The following is a 27,617-nucleotide window of genomic DNA, read 5'->3' as shown; positions in this document are numbered from 1 at the left end:
GCATGTGGCTGTCCAATTTTCCCAGCACCATTTATTGAAGAGACTGTCTTTTTTCCATTGCATGTTTTTTCCTGCTTTGTCAAAGATTATTTGACCATAGAGTTGAGGGTCCATATCTGGGTTCTCTATTCTGTTCCATTGGTCTATATGTCTATTTTTGTGCCAGTATCATGCTGTCTTGGTGATCATGACTTTGTAATATAGCTTGAAATTGGGCAACGTGATGCCCCCAGCTTTGTTTTTCTTTTTCAACATTTCCTTGGTGATTCAAGGTCTTTTCTGATTCCATACAAATTTTAGGATTGTTTGTTCCAGCACTTTGAAAAATGTCTTTGGAATTTTGATGGGGACGGCATTGAAGGTATAGATTGCTCTGGGTAGCATAGACATTTTAACAATGTTTATTCTTCCTATCCATGAGCATGGAATATTTTTCCATCTTTTTGTGTCTTCTTCAATTTCTTTCATGAGTGTTTTGTAGTTCCTAGAGAATAGATCCTTTACCTCTTTGGTTAGGTTTATTCCGAGGTATCTTATGGCTTTTGGTGCTATTGTAAATGGAATAGTTTCTCTAATTTCTCTTTCTACAGTTGCGTTGTTAATGTATAAGAAAGCAACTGGTTTCTGTGCATTGATTTTGTATCCTGCCACATTACTGAATTGCTGGATGAGTTCTAGTAATTTGGGGGTGGAGTCTTTTGGGTTTTCCACATAAAGTATCATGTCATCTGCAAAAAGAGAGAGTTTGAGTTCTTCTTTGCCAATTTGAATACCTTTTATTTCTTTTTGTTGTCTGATTGCTGTTGCTAGGACTTCTAGTACTATGTTGAACAATAGTGGCGAGAGTGGGCATCCTTGACGTGTTCCTGATCTTAAGGGAAAGGCTCTCAGCTTTTCCCCATTGAGGATGATATTCACTGTGGGTTTTGCATAGATGGACTTTATGAACTTGAGGAATGTTCCCTTTATCCCTATACTCTGAAGAGTTTAAATCAGGAAACGATGTTGTATTTTGTCAAATGCTTTTTCTGCATCAATTGAGAGGACCATATGGTTCTTCTGCCTCCTCTTATTAATGTGTTCTATCACATTGATTGATTTGCGAATGTTGAACCACCCTTGCATCCCGGGGATAAATCCCACTTGGTCGTGGTGGATGATCCTTTTAATGTATTGTTGGATCCTATTAGCAAGGATTTTGTTGAGGATTTTGGAAACCATATTCATCAGGGATATCGGTCTGAAATTCTCCTTTTTGATGGGGTCTTTGCTTGGTTTGGGGATTAAGGTAATGTTGGCCTCATAGAATGAGTTTGGAAGTTTTCCTTCTGTTTCTATTTTTTGAAACAGCTTCAGTAGAATAGGTATTATTTCTTCTTTGAATGTTTGGTAGAATTCCCCAGGGAATCCATCAGGCCCTGGACTCTTGTTTTTTGGGAGGTTTTTGATCACTGCTTCAATCTCGTTACTGGTTATTGGCCTATTCAGGTTGTCAATTTCTTCCTATTTCAGTCTTGGCAGCTTATAGGTTTCCAGAAAGGCCTCCATTTCATCCAGATTGCTCAGTTTATTGGCATATAGTTGTTGATAATAATTTCTAATAATTGTTTCTATTTCCTTGGTGTTAGTCGTGATCTCTCCCCTTTCATTCATAATTTTATTAATTTGGGTCCTTTCTCTTTTCTTTTGGATAAGTCTGGCCAGTGTTTATCAATCTTATTAATTCTTTCAAAGAACCAACTTCTAGTTTCGTTGATCTGATCTACTGTGTTTCTGGTTTCTAATTCATTGATTTCTGCTCTGATTTAAATTATTTCTCTTCTAATGCGTGGCTTAGGCATTGTTTGTTGCTTTTTCTCTAGTTCTTTAAGGTGTAGAGTTAGTTGGTGAATTTGGGATTTTTCTATTTTTTTGAGTGAGGCTTGGATGGCTATGTATTTCCCCCTTAGGACCGCCTTTGCAGTATCCCATAGGTTTTGGACTGATGTGTTTTTGTCCTCATTGATTTCCATGATTTGTTTAAGTTCTTCTTTGATTTCCTGGTTGACCCAAACATTCTTGAGCAGAGTGGTCTTTAGTTTCCAAGTGTTTGAATTTCTGCCAATTTTTTTCTTGTGATTGAGTTCCAGTTTTAGAGCATTGTGGTCTGAGAATATACAGGAAATAATCTCAGTCTTTTGGTATCAGTTGAGACCTGATTTGTGACTCAGTATATGGTCTATTCTGGAGAAAGTTCCACGTGTCCTTGAGAAGAATGAGTATTCTGTTGTTTTAAGGTGGAATGTTCTGTAAATATCTATGAGGTCCATCTGGTCCAATGTATCATTCAAAGCTCTTGTTTCCTTGTTGATTTTCTGCTTAGATGATCTGTCCATTGCTGAGAGTGGAGTATTGAGGTCTCCTACAATTAACGTATTGTTATCAATGTGACTCTTTATTTTAGTTAACAGTTGGCTTATGTAGATGGCTGCTCCCATGTTCGGGGCATAGATATTTACAATTGTTAGATCTTCTTGTTGGATAGACCCTTTAAGAATGATATAGTGTCCGGGGCGCCTGGGTGGCTCAGTTGTTAAGCGTCTGCTTTCGGCTCAGGTCATGATCCCAGGGTCCTGGGATCGAGCCCCGCATCGGGCTCCCTGCTTGGCGGGAAGCCTGCTTCTCCCTCTCTCATTCCCCCTGCTTGTGTTCCTGCTGTTGCTATCTCTCTCTGTCAAATAAATAAATAAAATCTTTAAAAAAAAAAGAATGATATAGTGTCCTTCTGTGTCTCTTATTACAGACTTTAGTTTAAAATCTAATTTGTCTGATATAAGAATTGCTACCCCAGCTTTCTTTTGAGGTCCACTGGCATGGAAGGTGGATCTCCATCCCTTCACTTTCAGTCTGGATGTATCTTTAGGTTCAAAATGAATCTCTTGTAGGCAGCATATGGATGGGTCCTGTCTTTTTATCTAATCTGCAACCCTGTGCTGTTTTATGGGAGTATTTAGGCCATTCACGTTGAGAGTGATTATTGAAAGATATGAATTAATTGTCATCATGTTGCCTGTGAAGACGTTGTTTTTATAGATTGTCCCTGTAAATTTCTGTTGTATATCACTCTTGGGGTCTTTCTCCTTTTATAGAACGCCCCTTAGTATTTCTTGCAGGGCCGGCTTAGTGGTCACATACTCTCTCAATTTCTGCCAGTCTTAGAAGCTCTGCATCTCTCCATCCATTCTAAATGACAGCCTTGCCGGAGAAAGTATTCTTGGCTGCATGTTCTTCTCATTTAGTACCCTGAATATGTCTTGTCAGGCCCTTCTGGCTTACCAGGTCTCTGTGGATAGGTCTGACGTTATTCTGATGTTCCTCCCTCTGTACATAAGGAATCTCTTCCCCCTAACTGCCCTTAAGATGGTTTCCTTGGTTCTAAAATTTGCAAGTTTTACTATTACATGCTGGGGTGTTGGCCTGTTTTCCTTGACCTTAGGAGGGGTCCTCTCTGCCTCTAGGACTCGAATGTTTGTTTCATTCCCCAGATTAGGGAAGTTCTCAGCTACGATTTGCTCAAATACATCTTCCAGTCCTCTCTCTCTCTCCACTCCCTCCGGGATTCCAATTATTCTGACATTGGAATGCTTCATGGTGTCACTTATTTCTCTGATTCTATTTTCATGGATTCTGAGTTGTTTTTCCCTGGCCTCCTCTTTTCCCTTTTTATCTATTATATTGTCTTCCAGGTCGCTTATTCGCTCTTCTGCCTCAGTTACCCTAGCTGTTAGATTATCTAGATTGGATTGGATCTCATTGATAACATTTTTAAGTTCTGTCAATTCACCTTTTATTTCTGCCCTTAGAGACTCTATGTTGCCATTAGTTGATTTCTCCATTCTAGCTATTGTCTTCACAATTGCTAGCCTGAATTCCATCTCCAACATCTTGGTTATATGTGCATCCATTTGTAAATCTGTAGCATAAGTCATAATGTCTGAGTCTTTTCTATTTTGGGGGCTCCTCCTCCTAGTCATTCCATTGATGGGTGTTTGAGAGAATGTATAGAGTCCAAATTATTGACCAGAACCCAAGCAAGATGCACCTGTTTTCTTGGGACCTTAGGGTTGCTGGCCTCTTGTTTTCCCAGCCTGTCTTCTGGGGGAGGGGCCTGCTGCGCTGTTACTCAGGCAACCCTGTTGGGCGGAGTTGCCCTGCGCCCCTGGGGCGGGGGATGGGCTCAGCGGAATCAGTCTTTGGGGCTTTTGTTCTCTGGTGCCTTTCGCTGGTGGCTTTCTGCGTCTCTTCCATGAGTCAGAGAGAAGAGACCATTTCCAACCCTCTGCCTCAAAGCAGAGAGACCTCAGTCTGTTCTTCAGTGAACTCTCCGGGCCACACTGTCTCCGTTTCTGTCCGTGCTGCAATAAACTGCAGCGGCCTGGGTTGTGCACCCCTCGGCAGCGCTCCCAGTCCTGCCTCCAGGTGGGGGCACGTCTCTGCCCTTGTGCTTCTAAAACCGCCAGCCGCTCCCACTTCGTGCGCATGTGCGGCCCCGCTCCTCCGGGTTTCTGTCCTGGGGGCTGAAGTTTGCCTGCCCAACCCCGCCGATCCGGGTTTCCGTCCTGGGGGCTGCCCTAGAGTCCTTTCCCCACTGCTACCGGTCTGCGAATCTGTGCCTGTCCGCAGCGCGCGAGGCTGTCACTCACTGGCAGTGTAGGATCCCAACGGCCAGGCACCCTCCCACTGCCGTTTATCCTTCAATATCCACCTGTGGAATCACGGCTCCCTGCTTTGTACCTCAAAACCAACTGCCTGCGACTATTCTGTTTGTAGAGATCCAGATCTTCTAACATCTCAGTCTGGTTTTGTGGGTGCTCAGAGTGGTCTGGTTGATACCCAACTCAATTTCGGGGACCAGTTGAAATAGGGTCCCCTACTCCTCCGCCATCTTTCCCCCTCCTTTTTAAATTTTTTTTAAAGATTTTATTTATTCTTTCGAGATACAGAGATATATATATAGAGAGAAAGGGAGCACGAGCAGGGGGAGAGGCAGAGGGAGAAGCAGGCTCCCCGCTGAGCCAGGAGCCAGACATGGGGCTCAATCCCAGGACCCTGGGATCATGACCCGAGCCGAAGGCAGATGCTTAACCATCTGAGCCACCCAGGCACCCCAGTCCTAATTTTGGTTTTAAAAGGTGTTGTGGGATAAGATGATATGAAATCTCTGAAAGTAGCAACATTTTCATGACAGTTGTTTCTGGGCAGTGGGGTTCTGGATTATCTAAATGCTTTTCTATTACAATAATAATGTAATAATGTTGCTTGGTGACAGATGGTGACTACAAGTATCCTGGTGAGCACAGTAATACACAGAATTGTTGAATCAATATGTTGTTCACCTGAAACTATTATAACATTTAAGTTAATCATACTTCAGTAAAAGAATAAAGATCCTCCAAAATCATAATTCCAAACTGATCTTTAACAAGATGCATTAAATATAGAAAGAAAGAAGAAGAGGAGGAGGAAAATAAAATTAGGATCATTTCTGTTACCTCTTAAAGAAAAAACATACTTGGTTCAAAAACACAAAGCATTAAGAAAGAAAGAAAAAAAAAGGAAGAAAGAAAAAGAAAGAAAAAGTAAATTATAAGGTATCCAAGAGAAAACAGATTTAAATTCAAATAGGAAAGATTAAAGAAAGCTGGCAATAGGCCAAAAGAATAAAAAAAAAAAGGATAAAGAAAAAGAATTAAGTGTCAGCAAGAAAGTTGATGAAAAGGAAGATGAGCAAGAATTTATCATACATATAACTATAGGGTACCTGAAAAAGGAAACAATGAAGTAGACCTGTCTTGAACTATAAAACAAGTAAAAAAAAAAAAAAAAAAAAGGAATATGGCAAGGGAATTAAGATGGGATAAACAAAGAAAAAAGTTCAAAAAACAGATGATGGAAGTATGACAAGCAAAGATCTCACATGGATGTAACTGGAGTCCCTGAAAAGGAAAAGTGAAACAATGGAAGAGAGCTTATATTTAACCCTATGTCTAAGGAAACAAAGCTCACATATTAATTATAACATAACATAAAATAATATAGCAAAATTGGAATGAAAATAGAAGCAATAGCCATGGTTGTGTAAAGGCTTAACTCTCCTACAAATAAAAAAAGTAGTTCAGCTCAAAAAAACAAGATTGAATTATATGCTGTATAGAAGAAAAACATCTAAAATAAAGTTGATTTAAAAAGGTAAAATGGGGTGCCTGGGTGGCTCAGTCATTAAGCGTCTGCCTTTGGCTCAGGTCATGATCCCAGGGTCCTGGGATCCAGCCCCGGATCGGGCTCCTTGCTCCACGGGAAGCCTGCTTCTCCCTCTCTCGCTCCCCCTGCTTGTGTTCCCTCTCTCGCTGTGTCTCTCTCTGTCAAATAAATAAATAAAATCTTAAAAAAAAAAAAAAAGCTAAAAGGAACAAATGGGTAAAGGTATGTGAGTCAAATAGAATTAAAGGCAGAGAGTAGGAAACTGATATGAGACAAAATCTCAAGCAGAGGACATTTCTTTTTTACATCTGTAATTTATTTTTTCCAGCTTTGTTGAGATATAATTGACCTATAACATTGTGAAATTTTAAATATACAACATGATGATCATGCCTAAAACAGTATTTTCCAGGTCTATGTTAAGGTTAAAAAAACAAACAAACAAACAAAAAACAACTCTTCCAAAGATACTAATAGGTATGAAGAAAAATTGTCCCTTTTAAAATGAAGTTTAACCATTAAACACATTAGATTTCTTATTTATTTAGCAAGCTCATGCTTCTTTGTAACTTAAGAAAGAGATTTTGTATGTGGCATTTCACAACTTGTTTGACAGATCACTTTGTTTTTGGAATATCAGTTAAGTATATCCCCAAACTTGTTTCTCAGATCAAAGTTTGGGGAAAATGGCCCTATACCAGTGGTTGACAAACCTGACAGCCTGTCAGAATCATCTAAGAAGCTTATTGAAAAGTCCCTAGACTACAGTCCCAAAATTTTTCAGCCAGTGAGTCTGGAGTAAGGATCTTCAGAAAGCTGTATAATTTGACTTGTGTCCCGAGTAAAATAAAAATGAAAAAGCAACATTTATTTATATAGCCTTATAAAATGTTATGCCAATATGCTTATGTCACTGCTTACTCTTAGACCATTACTAGACATTCTTCTGAATTATGCCATATGAACCAGCCTGTAACTGTGTTTAGAACTGGAAAAGATCCTGCTGCTTGTCTACTATTCATTTGAATGTCCCATGGATTCATTACATTTAATATGTGTGATCAGTGCCTGTGTCCTATCCCACAATGAAGGAAGCCTTCTCTGCTTTCTATATTCACCAGGGCAGTGAAATGGCATCAATATTCATGCTGCCACCCAATCAGAGACCTAGAAAACCTGCTATCCACTTACCTGGGACATCTAATCAGTCACGGATTCATGTGAATTCTACCATTCTGATAATTAACTTAACCTTCTACATTTGCTATCAAATTAAGGGCATTTTTATTTATTTGTAAACAAATGCAAGTATCATACCTTACAACCCTTTCCAATGCTCACTTCCTTCTCTTCAACTTCTACCCAAAGTCATATCACTAAAGGGCAAAACTGATGATGTCATTCACCTGTTTATAATCCTTGTATTGTTGTTAGGTTTTCCTCCACAAACGTAATGTACAATGTGGTCAGCATTTTTGTAAATCCCTTCTTACTTTTAGGAACACTAGTTTTCCTTCATGAGTTTCTTCTAATGCATTTCAATTGCTCAAGAACTCTAGGAACTTAATACAAAGATGGCGTCCATCATTTTCTACAACAAAATAAAGAAGGGGCAGGAGTCTGGTCTGTCCTCTACTGACTGGCAGCTTTGCCAGACGTTTCTATATAAAATTAAAGTATCTTTTTTTTTTTAGAGTCATCAAATTACATTGCAATTCTTTTTTTTTACATAAAATAAAATCACCACTAACCACAAAACTGGTGAAAGAAGTATTTTTTGCCACTTTTCATATTTCACTTCATGCTATTCGTAAGTGAACATGCTAAGATTAGCAAGCATTAAAGCACTCATTTTTCTACAACAATTGGTGCTGTATTACTGTACTTTCATTTTCCTGGAGGTGTAAATAGGGGGAAACGTATTACAAGATTTTAACTGTTGACTAGGGAATCTATCTTGAATTAAAAGAAATACTTTTTTTTTTTTAATTTATTTATTTGACAGAGAGAGACACAGCGAAAGAGGGAACACAAGCAGGGGGAGAGGGAGAGGGAGAAGCAGACTCCCCACTGAGCAGGGAGCCCGATGCGGGGCTCCATCCCAGGACCCTGGGATCATGACCTGAGCCAAAGGCAGATGCTTAACGATGAGCCACCCAGGCGCCCCTAAAAGAAATACTTTTAACTGATATGTTTTAAAAAGTAAAAGTAGGGGCGCCTGGGTGACTCAGTTGTTTAAGCGTCTGCCTTCGCCTCAGGTCATGATCTCTGGATCCTGGGATCAAGCCCCATGTCCATCCAGCTTCCTGCTCAGCAGAGAATCTTCTCCCTCTCGTTCTCCCTCGGCCTCTCCCCCACCTCACTCATATGCTCGCTCTCGCTCTCTCAAATAAATAAATAAATAAATAAATAAATAAATAAATAAATAAAATCATCTAAAAAGTAAAAATAAAGATTAAATTAAAATTTGAATCATTTTAAAGTATGTCTCAAAAGGACAAATTTGGGCATAAAATATTTTAAAGCATGACAGCTAAGATACTGCAGTTTTATTGAGCTCTAACTGACATAATATTGTGTAAATTGGAGGTGTATGATGCATTGGTTTGATACATTTATATATTGCAATATGATTAATACAGTAGCATTAGCTAACACCTTTATCATGTCAAATATTTATCATTTATTTTTTTGTGTTGAGAACAGTTAAGATTCAGTCTTTTAGCAACTTTGAATTTTATTATATGGTATTATTGGCTACAATTACTCTCTTGTGCATTAGATCTCTATAACTTATTTATCTACTGGTTTTGATTTGCATCTCTCTGATTTTTAGTGGCGGTGAGCATCTTTTCATATACTTGTTGGCCATTTGTATATCTTCATTGGAAAAATGTCTATTCAAGTCCTTTGCCCATTTTTAATTGGATTATTTACACTTTTGCTGTTGAGTTGTGTGAGTTCTTTCTATATTTTAGATATTGGTCCCCTATTAGATGGTCTGCAAATATTTTCTCCCATTTTATGGGTTGCCTTTCAATTTATTGATCATTTTCCTTGCTGTGCAGAGCTCTTTAGTTTAATGAGGTCCTATTTATTTTAGTTTTTGTTACCTGTGTTTTTTGTGACTTATTCAAGATATTATCCCCTAGGCCGATGTCAAGGATCTGTTTCCCTAAGTTTTTTTCTACGAGTTTTAGGGTTTCAGGTCTTACATTTAAATCTTTGATCAATTTCAAGTTATAAAACTGCCAAAAATAATCTCATATCCTAGGGGAAGAGTGGGGGAAAATACATGTATTTTAGAGAACACACCATTATCACCTGTCACCCGCTAAAAATTAGTAACATTTACTAAACCATTAGGGTATTTTTAAATTTTTTTCTTTTTTTTTTTTTAAAGATTTTTATTTATTTATTCATGAGAGACAGAGAGAGAGAGGCAGAGGGAGAAGCAGGCTCCCAAGGAGCAGAGAGCCCGATGCGGGACTCAATCCCAGGACCCTGGGATCATGACCTAAGCCGAAGGCAGACGCTTAACCATCTGAACCACCCAGGCGCCCCTAAATTTTTTTCTAATAAAATATTATACAGAATTTAATATAAGATATGGCTGAGGGTTAATATGGAGCACAGAAAAATTATATGTAGTATGAAACAAGGAGATAGCAATTCAGCTAGAAGTACAAAATGTAGAAAATTTTAAGGATAATACTATAAATGGGTACATCAATCAGAACCTCAAGTTGTAGCTATTGCATTTGAGGGGATAGAAGTCTCAAGTGTGATAATCCACTGGAAGAAATTTCCGAGGACGATTTTATAACAAGCCTTCCAGAGTGCTCTCTTACTGGATATTCCTCAGTGGCATCCCAAACTCTACCCAAGGGTTCTGTATAACTACATATGGCGGCATTTCCCTTTGCTCTTTCTCCCTCTTATACTTTTATCCTACTTTAATTCATCATATGTTTTATGTTGAATACAGAAATTAAAACTTGCAGAATATCAGTCCTAACATGTAGAAGAGGGATTAAGCTCCAGTCTTAGGTGTACAGCCGAGAAGGCCAACTGGTGACCAAAATTCTTTGTGCATAATAGTCTCTACCCTAGAGCTCATTGTGGGAAGCTGCTGTCAAGCCACAGGATACATTTCTCAGTCACTTTGTAAGTGAGTATTTCTGGCCAGTAGAAGGTAAGCAAATGATGTATATACCCAGCGTGGCTCCATCATCTCATATTTTTCTATGATGACTACAGTGGGTTGAACTGTGGCTGCCAAAAGATACATGTGAGCTTATTTGGAATAAGGATCTCCATACCTGTAAATAAGGTAAGGATCTCTAAATGTGCATCACCCTGAATTAGGGTGAGCCTTAAATCCAATGATAAGTTAGAATAGAAAAGAAAGGGAAAAAGAAACAGGGGAGGGTACACAGAAGGAAAGGCCATGAGAAGACAGTGAAGACAGAAGCAGAGATTGGAATGACGCAGTCACATGTTGAGAAAAGGCAAGGATTGCCAGCAGCACTCAGAAGCTAAGAGAGGCAAGGGATGACTTCTCTAGAACACTGCTTTGATTTTGAACCTCTGAATTCTAGAAGTAGGAGAGAATAAATTTCTGCTATTTTAAGTTACCAAGTTTGTGGTAATTTGTAGCAGCAACCCTAGGAAAATAACACAAGGACTGGAGGTTATGAGTTAAATTTGGTGATAAGAGATGAATCACGGAGTCCCTTAGTAGAGTTTTCCAAGACAGCCAGTAACTTCCTCATTGGACTGACAAGTGAGTAAGAAACATGAATCATATTGAGCTACTGAAATTTGGAGCTTCTTTTCTCCATCTTCACTTTTCTCCCCAGACAGTAGCTGGTATACTAACTATTCGCCTAGGCAAGTGTCATAGACTGTACTTTTTGTATGGAATGTTGAGGGTTAATTTCTGAGTTAAATTTTTGGCCACACTGTGTGGACATAGAAACAGTTAACTAGATTTTCTTCAGGATCAAACAGCCTAGGAAGGACCACTTTGCAAATATATTCCAAAGTGACATTGTTGTTCAGAGGATGATTAATTTGGAAATGAAAGGGCTTGTTTTGTGGTTGACTAGGAATTTCAAATACTAGCAGATGACCATGTGTATAAGGGTTCCCTTGGCTTTAGTTTGGGTGATTTTAATTGTCAGTAACAACAAAAATCTGAAATTGGCTTAAACAATAAAGGAAGTATTATTTTATTTATTTATTTTTTTAAAGATTTTATTTATTTATCTGAGAGAGACAGAATGAGAGACAGAGAGCATGAGAGGGAGGAGGGTCAGAGGGAGAAGCAGGCTCCCCGCCGAGCAGGGAGCCCGATGCGGGACTCGATCCCGGGACTCCAGGATCATGACCTGAGCCGAAGGCAGTCGCCCAACCAACTGAGCCACCCAGGCGCCCTAAAGGAAGTATTATTGATTGAGCTGTACCCTGCCCTACCCCTGCAAAACTCACCATGTGAAGAAGAAGAGATCAGGATGATGTATCTACAAGTCCAGGACCACTGAGGATTGTCAGAACCACCAGAAGCTAGGTTAAAAGGCATGGAACAGACTCTTCCTCACAGCCTCAGAAGGGACCCGGCCTGCTGACACCTTAAATCAGAATTCTAGCCTCCAGAACTGCGTGGCTATCAATTTCTGTCATTTAAAGCCCCCCCTCTCCTTTTTGTTACAGTAGAGGCAATGAATTAATACTGGAAGTTTACTGGTTCACATAACAACAACACAGAAAGAAAGCCCAGAGGCAGAGTAGATTTCAGCTACCATTTTATCAGATCTCTGCCTTAATTCTCAGATGTTCTCTCTTTTATGGGTCACATTTGTGCCCCGACGGGTAAAGTGGTTTCAGGAGTTCTAGGAATCACATCAACCTCCATGCTATTGAGAGAAAGGGAGAACATCTTTCTCCTAGAGTTCGAAACAAAAGACTTGAACTTAGTTTGGACAGACTTAGGTCACTCCCACTTCTAATAACTGCAGTGGCTAAATAATTAGAAGTTTTGAGTGAACTAAATAAATCAGGGTGTGCGCTTAGGTTTAGAGGTAAAATCAACTTCTCTCAAAGTGCATGTGCTATGTAGGGGAGGGGCGCATACCTGAAGGAAAATAAGATACCAGGGAAAATTGGGAAGGAGGGAATGGAAGCTAAATAAGCAGCAAATGTATATAGCTTTTGACCAGAGAAAGATATTTTAACATTGCTTTTGCCTTACAGGTATTTTAACTTTTCATAGTCTAACTTATTGACTTCCTCCTTTATAATTTCTGATTTAATGCTTTCTTCAAAAAGAAATGCACATTTCTTGAAATTGTCAATTTTATGACACTTTCTATTTATAATTTGGTTTTGATGCAATTGAGAATAACTGGATTGTTATGGTTTATTGCATAATATTTATTAATGGCTTATGACTAATAAAGAGGAAAGAACACTGATACATAAAAATACATATATACACAAGGAGAAGTGGATGAGAGTCTAGGTGATTTTTTTTAACTTCTTAAAATACGTATTTGATTTTTAAGATGACTATTATTCAGCTTTTTATAATAATGAAAGGTAAATTTAATTGAAAGCATTTCAAATTCAGGTGTATATTGTTAATCACATTGCTAATTCTTTACAAACAATGACATTTAAAATTCTTTTAAATGACAACCTGGGGGCTGCCTGGGTGGCTCAGTTGGTTTAGCATCTGCCTTGATGATCCCAGGGTCCTGGGATCAAGCCCCATGTCTGGCTCCCTGCTCAGCAAGGAGTCTGCTTCTCCCTCTCCCTCTACTGCTCCCCCTGCTTGTGTTCTCTCTGTCAATTAATTAATTAATTAAAATAATAAAACAATAAACAAATAAATGACAACCTGAATTCATAAGATAACACCCAATATTTTCCAAGAGGCACCCTATATTTTCTTATGTTGCTGGAAAAGTCATCTGTATTATTCTTATTGGATTAAAAAGTAAAAGTGATTATTTTAAGATCTCAGTGACTAAATTTACTTCTGGAAATGAAAAAATTTCAAAGGTCAAGCTTAGAGACTGCCATTCTGCATGATTTTTATTCCATTGACCCAGGCTGATTTTGATGACTTCAAAATAGCTTCTGATTAGAAAGGATGCCACCTAGTCTAAAGCACTCTCAGTACCCACTTTAACAAAATGTACATTTTGCAAGGAATATTCCATGAAAGAAGCATTTGGTAAGCAAGTTTAGAAAATAATGTCAGGGCACAATCTATAGTGAAATATAATGAGAAAATATCATATTACTGTGATGTGATCAAAAATTGAAATGAAAACTGCAACAGTATTTATCTAGAATGATTACATTTTAAAGAACATCTGAACTTGAATGCAGTTTGGAGATTGATAGACTATTCAATTAACCAATATCCAATTTACTAGAGTAGAAAGTCAGGCAATCAGATGAGACTGGGTCAGAAGTATGCAATCGTTTCCTATTTATGGGTTTTAAATGTATTTCAGAGATTAAACCAGAGTCTTTCCATTGCTTGCAATAAACAACATTTTTCATTCTTTTATTTATTATTTGCTTTTAAAAGATGTAGTCTGTATTTCCTTGACTCTTTACATTCCCAGTTTCAAGCAACGGATTTTTTTTTGCAGGATTTTGAATTTATTTATTTCTGATACTCTGATTTAATTTGAACAGTTAGTAATATCTCAAAATACCCGGAATCTGAAGAATGCCCATGTAAGGGCTGCTACAACATTTGTATGTCACACTTGATTGTGCACTGCTTCAGAGTAGACACTTTGTAAAAAACAAACAAACAAAACAAAACAAAAAAACACAATGCCTGCCATTCATTCTACAATGACTAAGCTGTGTGTAATGAGTTAATATTTTTGGCAATAATTTTTAGTTTTTCTTGTTGTGGACTTTGCGTGGTTAAGGTATCTTTTCTTTAGTAGTATCTATGTTAAAAAATACTGAGTTTTTATTAAGTGCCATTTATTGTGCTAAATATTATGCTAAATACCAAGAATGCAAAATGAGTGAGTCCTCCTTCTTGTCTTGCAAATCGAGAGTGATGGGAAAGACAGATGGAAAAGAAAAAATTTCAGAAAAATGACTTTATATTGCAATGATAAAGATGAGTCTGGGGCACCACACAGAGGAGACCCCATCTATTCTCGAAGGAGATGACTTGTGAAAGGTGTCATGGGGGCAAGTCAGAGTTCACAAAATCTAAAAAGGGGAAGGGTTGTGGGCATGTGGAGAAGAAAGAACCAAAATGAGGAAAGTCACATAGAATTAACTCTAAAATTAATTTTCCCAAGCTCACTTTATTGAGGGCTTTCCTTGAGGCAGGTGCTCAGTTCTTTATACACATTATTTTGAAACAATCCTGAGAAACAGGTACTATTTTTCACTCTGTGTTATGTGTGAGGAATAAAAACAGCTCAGTATTTAGTAGAATGTTAAGTATAAGGCATACAGTGATAACATGAAACTAGAGCGATACAGGGAACAGTCTAAAAAGGAACTAATCTTTTGAGTTAAGGAATTTAATTTTTAGTTGCTGGATGATACCATGTTTATGCCAGGTTGTCACAGAGAATTGGCATATTTACTGAACATTTGAGATAGGTTACTCTGGCCACTCTGTGGAGGGTGGACTCAACAGGCACACAGTGACGGGAGAGACCACGCTTGGAAGCTAAGCTGCAAGGCAAGGGATGTTAGGATTAGGAACCTGGACAAGTGGGAGCCGGGCAGAGAGGAGCCATCATTAATTCCACTGGCGGTTTGAGAATAACCTGCTTCTATTACAGCTCCGACATTTTTACTTAGCTGAAGTATTCACCATAAGGAATTCTCTTAAAAAATACAAAAAGCCCACAACTGGCCATTTAGTGTGGAGGCAAGGAGATAACCATTTTTAAAAGTGACATTTCCTTCTTCAACTGCCTGAGAAATCAAATAACAGAATGCAAACAGTGTATGGGGCATCTTGCTCTAGTGATGCGGAGAAAATGTTAGAGATTTTTGCTTTATGATGTCAGTGGCCACCATGCCTGGCTATTTAAAACATTCCCTCCACCATTAGATCTAGGTGTCTCAGTTCATGAAAATACTGACAACAGGGAACATAACATCTCAGCCACAAAAGAAATCATTTTATTTGTGCTATTTCAATGCATAGGTTCCTTTCATAGAAGCTGTTGTGAATCTGTCATCAATGCAAATCTGAAGGCATGTATGGTAGCAAAATGGACAGAAGGACAAACGCTTGGGTTGCAGACAGAGCTGGAAGACTTGGGCATGGACAAGAGACCAAGCAAACAAAATAGCCAAAAGTACAAAGGGGTAGCAAAAGCACCTGATGTGGAATCGGTAAAAATGTGGGTATGTAACTACCAACTCTGGCAAGTCTCAGTCTTGTCAGGTGCTGGCCACAATCCAGTTTGCTGGTCACAAGCCAGTTTCTTCACTGGTATATGAGGTTTGGCTTGATGATTTCTAAAGTTTCTCTATGGTTCTGGCTATAATAGGGGGGCTCCAGATTTTGATGGATATCTAGGCAGGTGTGTTGAAAGACAGATATCAGGAGACAGCAAAGTAAAGATTCTTTAAAATCCAAGAGGGAGCACTACCTGCCCTCCTCCCAGGCATCCCTGAAATAATCCTTTCATTCTAGCAATAATAGAATATTCTAAGTGATATTGCCTCAATCACCTTGTAAGAACCAAAACTATTCCTTAATAGAGAACACATTTTAAAAAATCATTGGAAAATTTGAGTACTGGTGTTAAGGAATTTAAAATTAATTTAATGAAAAGCATCAATAAACTTTGTAAACAAAATATCTCAACTTCAAACTACTTTTCTTAGGCATTTACACACTGCCTTTAAGCTTAATGAAATCAATTTCCATAAATAATTTAAACTAAAATTCAAACTGAATCTTAAGATTCTTTTAAACATTAACTGCTTTAAATAAGAGATAGCAAATATATATTGATTACAAAGCATACTACTAGATGGATACTTAAAGCTATTTTAAATCCTCAACACCATGCCCTCATCATTTCTATTCTTGTTTTATACCTCCCAATGCTTATAGTAGTTCTTATTTTGATATCTTACTGGGATTAAACTATTATAGACTCAGTAGATGTACAATAAATTCCCAATACAAAAATGATTAACTCTGCCTTGTCAACCAAATGATGCTTGTGTTGGGTCATTAGACCTGGTCGATCCTCCAAAGGAAAATTCACTGGTTACTAATCATTAGTTCAAGTATTGTTTTCAAGTATAAACTTCCTTTTTTACATCAATAATTTATTGGGTCCATTCTTTCCATGTAAGTCTTTTTTTAACCTAGTTTTTCTCTACAAATTATGCCCACTCTAAGTTTTTAGTATTACATAATCCAATGGTTTTGTTTTAAGATTTTATTTATTTATTTGACAGAGAGAGAGAGAGAGAGAGAGAGAGAGAGAGAGAGATCGCAAGCATAGGGAGTGGCAAAGGGAGAAGCAGCCTCCCTGCTAAGCAGGGAGCCTGACACTGGGCTCTATCCCAGGACCCCGGGATCATGACCTGAGCCGAAAGCAGACTCTTAACCGACTGAGCCACACAGGCACCCCTACATAATCCAGTGTTTTGCCTGCTTTTAGATATTATTAAAAACATATGGATGTCTAAATACCACTTTCATAGCAGCATAATCCACAATAGCTGAAATGCGGAAACAACCCAAGTATCCATTGATGGGTGAATGGATAAGCCAAACTGTGGTATAATACAATGGATTATTATTCAGCCTTAAAAGATAAGGAAATTCAGACATATGCTACAACACAGATGAAACTTGAGAACATTATACTAAATGAAATAAGCCAATCTCAAAAAAGACATATAAAGTATGATTCTGTTTATACGAGATACTTAGAGTGGTCAAAATCGTAGAGACAAAAAGTAGAATGGTGGATGCCAGAGGCTGGGGGAGGGTAGGGGAATGGGGAGTTAATGTTTAATGTGTATAGTTTTAGTTGTACAAAATAAAAAGAATCTTGGAGATGGACTGTGGTGTTAGTAGTACATCATCATGTATCTATTTTAATGCCACTACACTGAACACTTAAATGGTTACAACAATAAATTTTATGTTATGTGTATTTTACTACAATAAAAGATATTGGGAAGGAAACAAAAACAAACAAGCAAACATAAGATGTCTTATCTGTATGTAATTCTACCCAGTAAGTCCTTCAAAAGATTTCTTTCATACTAGATGAAGGATCAAGTCTATATAGTCAGGTCTCTATAGAACATCTAGCTACTACACCAAACTGAAATACACTGTAGAAACCTCTTTCTGCCTGTATATTTCATGTGGATTTGGGACTAATTTTTCCTTCCTATTTTTGGTGTAGCCACTAACTTCTTCAGGATTATTTGAATAATTAACAGCCTCACCCCCATATTTATCATTACCTATTACTCTGAGAGAAGCAAGCACATCTTTGCAGTTTATAAGCAAACATATACTTAATAGAAGAAACAGTTTATGCATATAATTAATACTTCCTATTTTTGTATTGCAATCAATATAATATACTTTATGCTAATTCATTACATTTAAATTTCACTATGAAATCATAGCCTTTCAAGAACAGAATTTGTTTCCATTAATTATGAGGGCTTTTTGTGTCATTATTAATTTAAAATTGTCACAGTTAGCCATTATGAGACCCTTTAATATGGTTCCTTTGTTCTTTTAATACAGGGCTCCCAGCAGGCATCCCTGAAAGAATCCTTCCTTCTAGCAATAATAATATATTCTAAGTCCAAATAGATTTTTTCTTCCCCTAAAACATGTAATCAGTCATGTTCAAGGAGCATAGTTATTTTTTAGCAAAGAACACAATGGAAAACAAAATCATAAGAAAAGGTAAGTACTGGTTAAGGAAATTTGTTGGGTTTGTTATTGGACTTCTCTCACTGAACACATGGAAAAGATATTTGTTTTTGTTAATTTATTTTCATTGGTATTTCCAATTTAACATATCACAATGTTAACTTGTTGTCAGATGGGAGTTTTATTAATTACTAATAATTTCCATAAGACTGAAAAACAAGAGTGGGTGTTGCAGACAGAATTAGTAAATTGATTCTGGGGACAGAGGTTCTTTACCTAGCTTTGTATTGCTTATTGGGTAAATATACTCCAAAGCCAAGAGCCATTAGTCATAACCAGAAGAAAGATAAACATTTGCTTACTGAATCATGCCTCTGTGAAGGGGACAAAAGGAGGCATTAGGGTAATATAACCGGATTAGAATGACATGAACCCAATAGTAAGTGGTAGCACTGAATAAGGGATGGGACTCAGGCTCCAAAGCTGACAGATGATAGATGATGGATAAAAAGATGATAGATAGATGATAGATAGATAGATAGATAGATAGATAGATAGATAGATGATAGATATCACACATTATTTGCTCTCTAATTAGCATAATCAGGTGTGATAACATTCAGATCAGTAGACTGAGTAAAACAAACTGCCTTTCCCAATATAGGTGGGCCTCATCCAAACACTGGAAGCTTGCCTGGAATAAAAAGGCTGAGTAAGAATGAATTTGCTCTCTCTGCCTGACTGTCTTTGAGATGAACATTGGTCTTCTGTCCTCAAACTCAGACTTGGATCAGAACTTACACCATCCATTCTTCTGGGTCTCCAGCTAGCCAACCACAGATCTTAAGACTTCTCAGCCTCCATAATCACATGATTCAATCCCTCATAATAAATTTAAATGTGTATAATAGAATAATATATAAAATAATTAACATAATAAAATAATATGCATAATAATATGAATAGCAATATGTATCTCAGTGGTACTGTTTTTCTGGATAACCCTGACTAATACAGATTGCAATACTTGTTATGTAAAACAGAAAAATCAAGAAATAAAAATTAAGTCATTTGGTAATCTGAAATAAATACCCGAAGAAAAAGCTAACATAGTTCCAAATGATTGTGCCAGAGGAAGGAGAATTAAGATAGGAAATGAATGAATCAGGGGACTATGTTTTTCAATATAAATCTTGATAAATTATTTGGTATTTTAAACTATTTACAGGTATTTCTATGAAAGTAAAACAAATAAAAATACTAGTGACCCAGGATAAAGGGTACTGGAGAAACTGAGGTAAAGCAGACTTTAAGACTATGACTCTAGGAAAAGTAGCGAAAGCTTTGGATATTTCTTAGAAACTACAGTAAAAGATGTGTCCTCTTTGAAACCAGAGAAAAAAAACATATGGGGGAAAAAAGGGTTAAAATGAGAAGCACTGACAACAAGCTGTGATGAGAAGAATAATAGCTTACCTTCACTGAGTGCGTAAGCTGTAAGAGGCACCTTCAAACTGCCTTGCATTAATTAATCAATATAATACAATTTTAAGTGGTAGGTGCTATTACCCTAACTGTACAGATGGGGTAAGAAGCACACAGAAACCAAGAAGCTTCCCAAAGGTCACCCAGCAAAAAATGATTTAGGGGAGTTTGTATTTGAACCGAAAGACATTTTGTTCCATTTTGAGTCCCCATGCTCCACTGCCTCTTAGGGAACTGATACATATAATAGAAGAAATAAATGAAGGAATTTGGGGTAGGATGAAGAGTGTAAGTAACGATGTGGAAGGAGGAAAGTATAGCTGACAAAGTAGACGCAGAATGGTCTTGAGAGAATACGATTCTGTACCTAGCAATGATGCTGCCTGACTGTGTGCCTTGCAGAGGCCATCTCTGACCCTTAGTCTCTCCACCCTAAAATTGAAGAATTTTTCTAGACTAGCTCTGATGACTTCTATTTTTAAAGTTCTTATTTAAATTCCAGTTAGTTAACATATAATATAATATTAGTTTTAGGTGTACAATATAGTGATTCAACAATTCCATACGTCACCCACTGCTCATCAGGACAAGTGTCCTCCTTAATCCGCATCACTTATTTCCCCGGTCCCCCACCCACCTCCCCTCTGGTAACCATCAGTTTGTTTCCTATAGTTAAGAGTCTTCTAATTAAAAACAAAACAAAACAAAACACAAAAACATAGAGGCAAAATTTTACTGAAAAGATTACTTCAGCTGTGGAAGTATCATCTCAACTTCCTTATCCTTATATTTTCAGAGAGCAGGGAAGCTTCAAAATTATAGATTGATCTGGCAACCCCTATGGAATATTGCTTATTCTCATCTTAAGTGGGAAAGCTAAAACTACCTTCTCCATTCATTTTTCTCATAGGCGTTGTTCCACTCATCCCTTTATCCTATGTTTATTTTATTTTTTTATTTTTTTTATTTTTATTTTATTTTTTTAAGATTTTATTTATTTATTTGACAGAGAAAGACACAGCGAGAGAGGGAACACAAGCAGGGGGAGGGTCAGAGGCAGAAGCAGGCTCCCTGCCGAGCAGGGAGCCCGATGCGGGACTCGATCCCGGGACTCCAGGATCATGACCTGAGCCGAAGGCAGTCGCTTAACCAACTGAGCCACCCAGGCGCCCCTATTTTATTTTTTTAAAGATTTATTTATTTTAGAGAAAGAGAGAGCACACACAAGCCGGAGGGGCAAAGGGAGAGGGAGAGAGAATCTCAAGCAGACTCCACGCTGAGTGCAGAGCCCCACGCTGGGCTCGATCTCACAACCCTGAGATTACGACCTGAGCTGAAACCAAGAGTCAGATGCTTAACCAACTGGGCCCCCAGGCACCCCTATTTTTCTTATTAATGACATTTCTTATGACTCAGTATCATAAACTGGGTACAAAAAAATGTAATATCTCTCATGACCATAGCATTAAATTAGTGGTTCTCAGCCCTGCATGCTTATTAGGACTGCAGAGTTACAGGGCGCCTGGCTTGTGGAGCTGGTGGTGTCTGACTCCTGATTTCTGCTCGGGTAATGGTCTCAGGGTTTTGAGATCAAGCCCTGCTTTGGGCTCCCAGCAGCCCCCTGCACTCAATCTCTCTTTCTCTCTCAAATAAATAAATTTTTAAAAGAACTGCATAGCTGAAGACAGAACAAAAACAACAATAACAATAAAACACGTGCCTGATCCTCATGACCCAAGTCTGAATTAATTGGCAATTAACATGGTTTTAAAGGTTGGAGACCCTAATATGAAGCCAGTTTTTGGAAACCCTGTAATAGATAAATAAATTTAGCATACGCAGACAAACCATGACCTAAAGACTTACAAGTGAACCTTGGCAAATAGATCATTATCTATCATTCCATGTGCTTTCTGTATGAAAATCACCGGTTAAACGCTTTTGTAAAAAAAAACTATTCTGATTAATTTAAATTAGAAAGGGACAAGATTACTCAAAGGATGTAGTGTGGCTCAAATAACTTATAACTAGGCAATGCAAAGGACAGGACCCAAAACATCTTCTGGGACCAAAGTAGCAGAACTGATGGGGCTTTTCAGGCCCCTATCATTGGGATAAACTAGCTTCAATCATTTTGTTATTCTTATACCTTCTCAAGATTTAAATACCTGACAGGAAGAGCCTGGTTGCCCAAGTAGGTCATATTCCCCATTAATAAAAGAGGGTAGAGTCAAGACAGCACAGTGGAAAGCACGATGAGCAAAGGGTAATTCCCCAAAGGGAAATCAAGATTTCATTACCAATGACAAGGAGATAGATGATGAACAGTCAAAACCAGTAGATAGCCAATCAAAATTCCATTTCCTTACATACATCCCCCTACTACCACGAGCAATACTACTTTTAAAAATAGCCAATATATAGAAGTTCAAACTTACATATCATCAGACAATAATTATATACATTAACAAAAGCTTTCTTGCACCATTCCTTTAATGAAAAATCTCAGTTGCATTAAAATATGATTCTATTAATAAATATGACTCACAACATGTTTTAATTTTCTATCAGTTTTGTAGAAAAGAATATATAACTCTAGTGGGACCTTCAGCATCTTTTTAAATCTTCAATAGTATTGTGTTAATTTGTTGAATACAATTCAGTGGAAACTTAAGTTGCCAATGAGACTCTGGTTATCTAGAGAGTTGATAGGGCATAAAAGAAACTTATGCTAGCATCAGAGAGGTCTAGAGTGCTCTTCTCCCCAGAGCTTACTCCTGGTAATAGAGGTTCCTTTGGAAATGCATTATTTCAAAATTGTGTACCTTGTCTCCACTATGTTCCTTCAAAACACTTTCCTGGCACTGCTGTGTACACCTTTTATGTTTTTAATTTTCCATTTATAACACACCTAGAGGACATTTTGAAATACACTGGATGCAAGAGTCTGTATGACCATATCCTTTCCATAGAAACTTCCACAGTTTTGTATCTATAAATGCTATGGTTTCTTGTTAGATTATTGTAGAATTTAAGTATGCTTATATGCAGTATTTCATATAAGATATATTGGAAGGTTTAGGGTGATATTTATTAAAAGAGAAATAGATTATAGTCATCTTCCAGAAAGACAAAAAGCTTGAATTAATCTTCCAAGAAAACATAGATCTCAGATCAAATGAGAAGTATTTTAGTAAATCAGGCTAAAATGGCTTTTTCTAATAGCACTATGTCCATGTGGTAGATAAATGTATCATTTGCTCAAAAGAAGAGTTACTAAAAATGGCTTTTCCCAACAGATTTACTTCTTTGATCGGGTTAGATCAGATGAAGAAAAGGAGCGTGAAGATGTAGAGCCGTCCTCAAGAGAATTCCCCAAGGGTTTTCTCAAACACCTAATCTGACCATCGTCATAAATCTTCAAAGTAAGCAGAGGTATAATAATATTTGATAAATGAGAAATGACGGCTAGAGAGGACCTCCACTTTCATACTAGTTTGGAATTATCTACCTACTGATCAGAAGGTGATCAGAGGTGCTTGATAAAATATAAAAGCCTATCCTGAGACCTTATGAGACTATGAAGCATTCTTAGAATAAAACCCAAGAGAAGATGTAAATTCAGAGAAAAAAAACTGAGAAGCTGTTTCTTTGGGGGATTTTTTTAATTGAGTAAAGGAAGTTGATTGCCTGAGAAGTGCACTGGAGGTATTGACAGCCTTGTAGGGCTTGGATGACAAATGTACATTGGATTCTTGAAAGGTACATCCCAGAATTAAGGATTAATTAGAAGTAGCTCAGTCCTCAGTGACTGCAAAGCAATTTTAGATCATTTGGAAACCTTGAATTGGATTAATTGATTTAGATTACTAGTATCTCCAGGTACTTTGCAAGACAAAAAGTAAACTTGCTTTTCTACAAAGAACTGCTACAAATAATTTTTCAACTATGTCCTTAATACACAATGCAAAAATAACAGGACACACAGAGAAGAAATAAAACATGAAAGAAAACCGGCAGAGACAAATTTAAAATGAACGAATCAAAAGGGATTCTAGAAAAAAAAAAAAGGTACCATGAAAACATGATCAACAAACATTGATAACATTTACATATATGGAACACTACACCCAAAAATTGGGGAATGCTTTTTTTCATACCAAGCATACATAGATCATTTGAAAAAAAATGACTATATATTGATTTTGAGAGTCTCCAACACCACTAAGAGGTTTAATAATTCACTCTGAGGACTCACAGGGCTCAGCATATAGTAGTTCTCACGACTATGATTTATTAGAGCAAAAGAATACTGTTACGGGCTAACCTGTGCCCCCCCCCCCCAAATTCATAGATTGAAGACTTAAACCCCTATATGCCTATAGTATATGACTGTACCTGGAGAAAGGGCCTTTATAGAGGTGATTAAGTTGTAATGAGGCCCTTAGAGTGAGTCCTAATCACTAGTGTCTTTATAAGAAGAGGAAGTCTGGACACACAGAAAGACACAGAGAGGACGTGCATAGAGGAACAACCGTGTGAACAGGCAGCCAGTGGGAGACCTTCTGCAATCCAAGAAGAGAGGCCTCAGGAGAAGCCAAGTCTGTCAACATATTGATCTTGGATTTTTTGAATCCAGAACTGTGAGAAAATGAATTTCTGCTGCTTAAGCCATCCTATATGTGGTATTCTGTTATGGCAGCTCTAGAAAACAAATACAGATACAAGAAAGTTAGCAAAGGGAAAAGGCATATACAATTAAGTACCAAGGAAATCAGGTACAAGCAAAGCTTCCAAGGGTCCTCTCCAAGTGGGGTCACACAGGACACATAATTTCTCCAGCACCTAATTAAGACATGTGTGAAATGTCACTAGTCTCATTAGACACACTCAGTGGCCAAGGGCTTTACTGGGAGCTGGTCATCTAAGCACCCTCTGGCTATCACATATCAAAGTTCCAGACTCCCAGAAGGAAAGCAGGTGTTCACCACAAACCATATTGTCTGTACAAACAATGCAGTCCCAAGGAACCACTCTTATCAGTCAGGAATCCCCCTGAAATCTAAGTTAACAGACCGCAGCCCAGGGCCAATTTTGCAAGTAAGCTTTTCTGAGGATAGTTTCAGTTCTGCTATTTCAACTCTTCTGCACAATCCACCCCTCGCCCTCTGCCCAAGGCACATTTACAGCAAAATGATTATCAAGATGCTCACCAAATGGCAGTATTATCTCAGTCATAACTTTTAAGGGGTCATGGATTTATTCAGTTAAATCCCATTTACCATAAAAGTCTGTCTTAAAAAGCCAAGCAACTTTCTCCTAAAGTTGATGCATTACCTTTTTTACCTGGTCCATGGCACCAATTTAGCCCCAGAAGAACTCTGGCCAGTAAATCAGAGTTGACCTGAATGCCTTCCAGAGCTGAGGTAGTGTCAAGAATGTAAGAAGTACACATGTAAGAAGTACACATGTAAGAAGTACATGTAAGAAGTACAATGCCAGAGGGCAGATTCATCACGTTTATAATAAAGAGTTTTTACCATTTTTAGGACCCCCCAAGCAGGATGTATATTAATCAGGCAGTATAAGTTAATAGGGCCTCTGATGTGGCCTCCACCATATTACCCTAGCCTTTTATGTTCAGTCCACGTAATTCAATTCAGTCATTGGTTTCAAAAGGACAACCTGAAGCTGTCAGTTCCAAATAGTTTGCTTGTCTCTGACACCAGTTCATCCTCCTCACAAATGTGGATGGAAACTGGAGGTGTATTGTGTGGAAAGTGCTAGGGTCAATCCTAGACAGGTGATAGGCTTAGCAGTGAGATTGTATCAAAATGCTCAGAGCAGCCTGGAAAATCAACACTGGGGATTTTTCTCTCTTTTCTGGGAGGAAGGGAGGAAGAATAAGCTTCTAGGAACAGTTTTGAAAAACAAAGATTGTTAATCCTTCTCCATGCCCTGCACTTGCCCAGGTGCCAGGGTTTTGCCTTTTCTGAGTTGTTTTATCTAAGTGTGTCTCATTCAGCAATCGTGCCTTTACAGTCTTTACTTTATCCCCTACTCCCACCCATATCACTCATCTATAAGGGTTGTATTTAAGACCGTCCAAGTATTTTCGCAGAACAAAACAACATTTTATACAACTTAATCAGAAAGGCACATCATGCTTAGAAATTAAGTTGAAGTACTGGATTTTCAAACATTTTTGAAATGAGTTTACACAACCTCCCATCCCTTTTATTCTAATCATTTACTGAGTGAGCAACCTAAAAAGAATCTCCCCTTTCTGAAGGCGGCTGTATTTATTAATAAAATTGCCTTACTGCAGTGTGTGCACCAGGAGAAATGTGCAGGAACTGGACTCAAGCGATCAGTTCATTGCTGCAAACTACAACTAATCAGGAAAACCAAACACAACTGATCAACAGCAGTGAGACATCCCCTCGTGGGTCAAGAGTCTCACCTGTCAGGAGCGGGTGGAGAGTTCACAGTCTCCATCATGTGCCCTCCTCCCAACTTGCAGCTATTAGCAGAGATCACAATTTAGGAATACAATCATTTTCAAAATATAAAGTTGATTAGGAACTCAATTTCAGATAGTTCTATCAAAGAATGGTCCCTTTTCTGTGGGCATTTGTATGTGACACAGATGGTCCAGTCAGCATCAAGGATATCTTCATAGTTTATGGCCCCTACACAGGAGGGTCCTAAATCTGCAGCCATCTTGGAACCTGAGCTTTGCTCATTAAGTCCACGGCTGCCTTCAGTTCTGCAAAATCCATGCTGAGACCAAAACAGCCCATAACAGAAAATATTAGGTTTCAGCTTGGAGTCAGGTCCAAGCAATTATTATTTGCATTCAGATTTTTAAAAAAGCCAGTGGCTTTTCTTCAGCAAAGGTAAGATTCTACAGGGTCAGACAACTGTGTTCCAAGTCCAGGTGACAGGCAAGGATTTCCTGAGCCTTTTATGTTTCATAGGTGTTAGAGTCCAAATTGATCCACTCAAAAATATGCACATTAAGTTAGAAACTTATCTGCCTCTAAGGGTCAGATATCTGATTTCATAAGAGCTCATTAGCAACTAGGAACTGTTTTTACAACATCAAAAATGTATCTCCATTTGGAGATTGATTCTCTGTTCATGTGTCTCCCTTTATTCAGAAGCTCTAATAATAAGCAAAAATCAGAGCCAAAAACATCAGTTATAAAGAGATGTTTCGTTTTAAATGCTTAAAGAATTTAAATTGCAACCAACCCACCAGTGACAAAAAGCAAGGAATGTGTGTCCCACTAGCACTTCACTTTGTAGCTTCCCCCAATTATGATGAGCTCTCTAGAATTCATGGAATTATAAGCATTTACAATTTTTATTATATATGCAGATGCAATAACTGCGAAATACAAAGCCAGTTAAAATCTCCTTTTTATGCTGTTGCAAATTTATTATAACTTCTATCAGTAAATTCCACATTCACAGGTTTAAGATTACAATTGCCAGGGGAATGCAAGACAGAGGCAGGGGTCCTGCTGCAGTGCAAGCAGTTAGGCTGAAGAAATGACAAGAATGTTCCTTTTATCCCCACTTTGGCTCACCTAAAACTTTGCTCCAGCTCTGGGAACTGATTTAACCTTTTTTATCCCACCTGGAGGAGAGAAACAAACTTTGCATGTCTAGCTCATCCAGTGCTCACATTTAGGGATGTTTCTCCTTCTAAAGGAAGAAAAGACAAACAATCAAACACATCACCCAGGTTGCATTTTTTTTCCTCCTCACTCTAGATAGAATGTCATACACTGCTAGAGAATACAGCAAGCCAACTCTCTTGAAGGGGGTATATCATTTTCAAATCCACACACAACTTTTACCTCTCACAATAGACAACAGTTCAGCGGCTGTTTCATACCATGGATGACTTATAGATACCCAGGAAGTGAGGGCTCATCATTCTCTGCCT

Source organism: Mirounga leonina, unplaced genomic scaffold, assembly GCF_011800145.1.
Source record: "Mirounga leonina isolate KUSES-001 unplaced genomic scaffold, KU_Mleo_1.0 Mir_151, whole genome shotgun sequence".
In the NCBI taxonomy this organism is placed as follows: Eukaryota; Metazoa; Chordata; class Mammalia; order Carnivora; family Phocidae; genus Mirounga; species Mirounga leonina.
Note: the sequence above shows the minus strand (reverse complement) of the source record.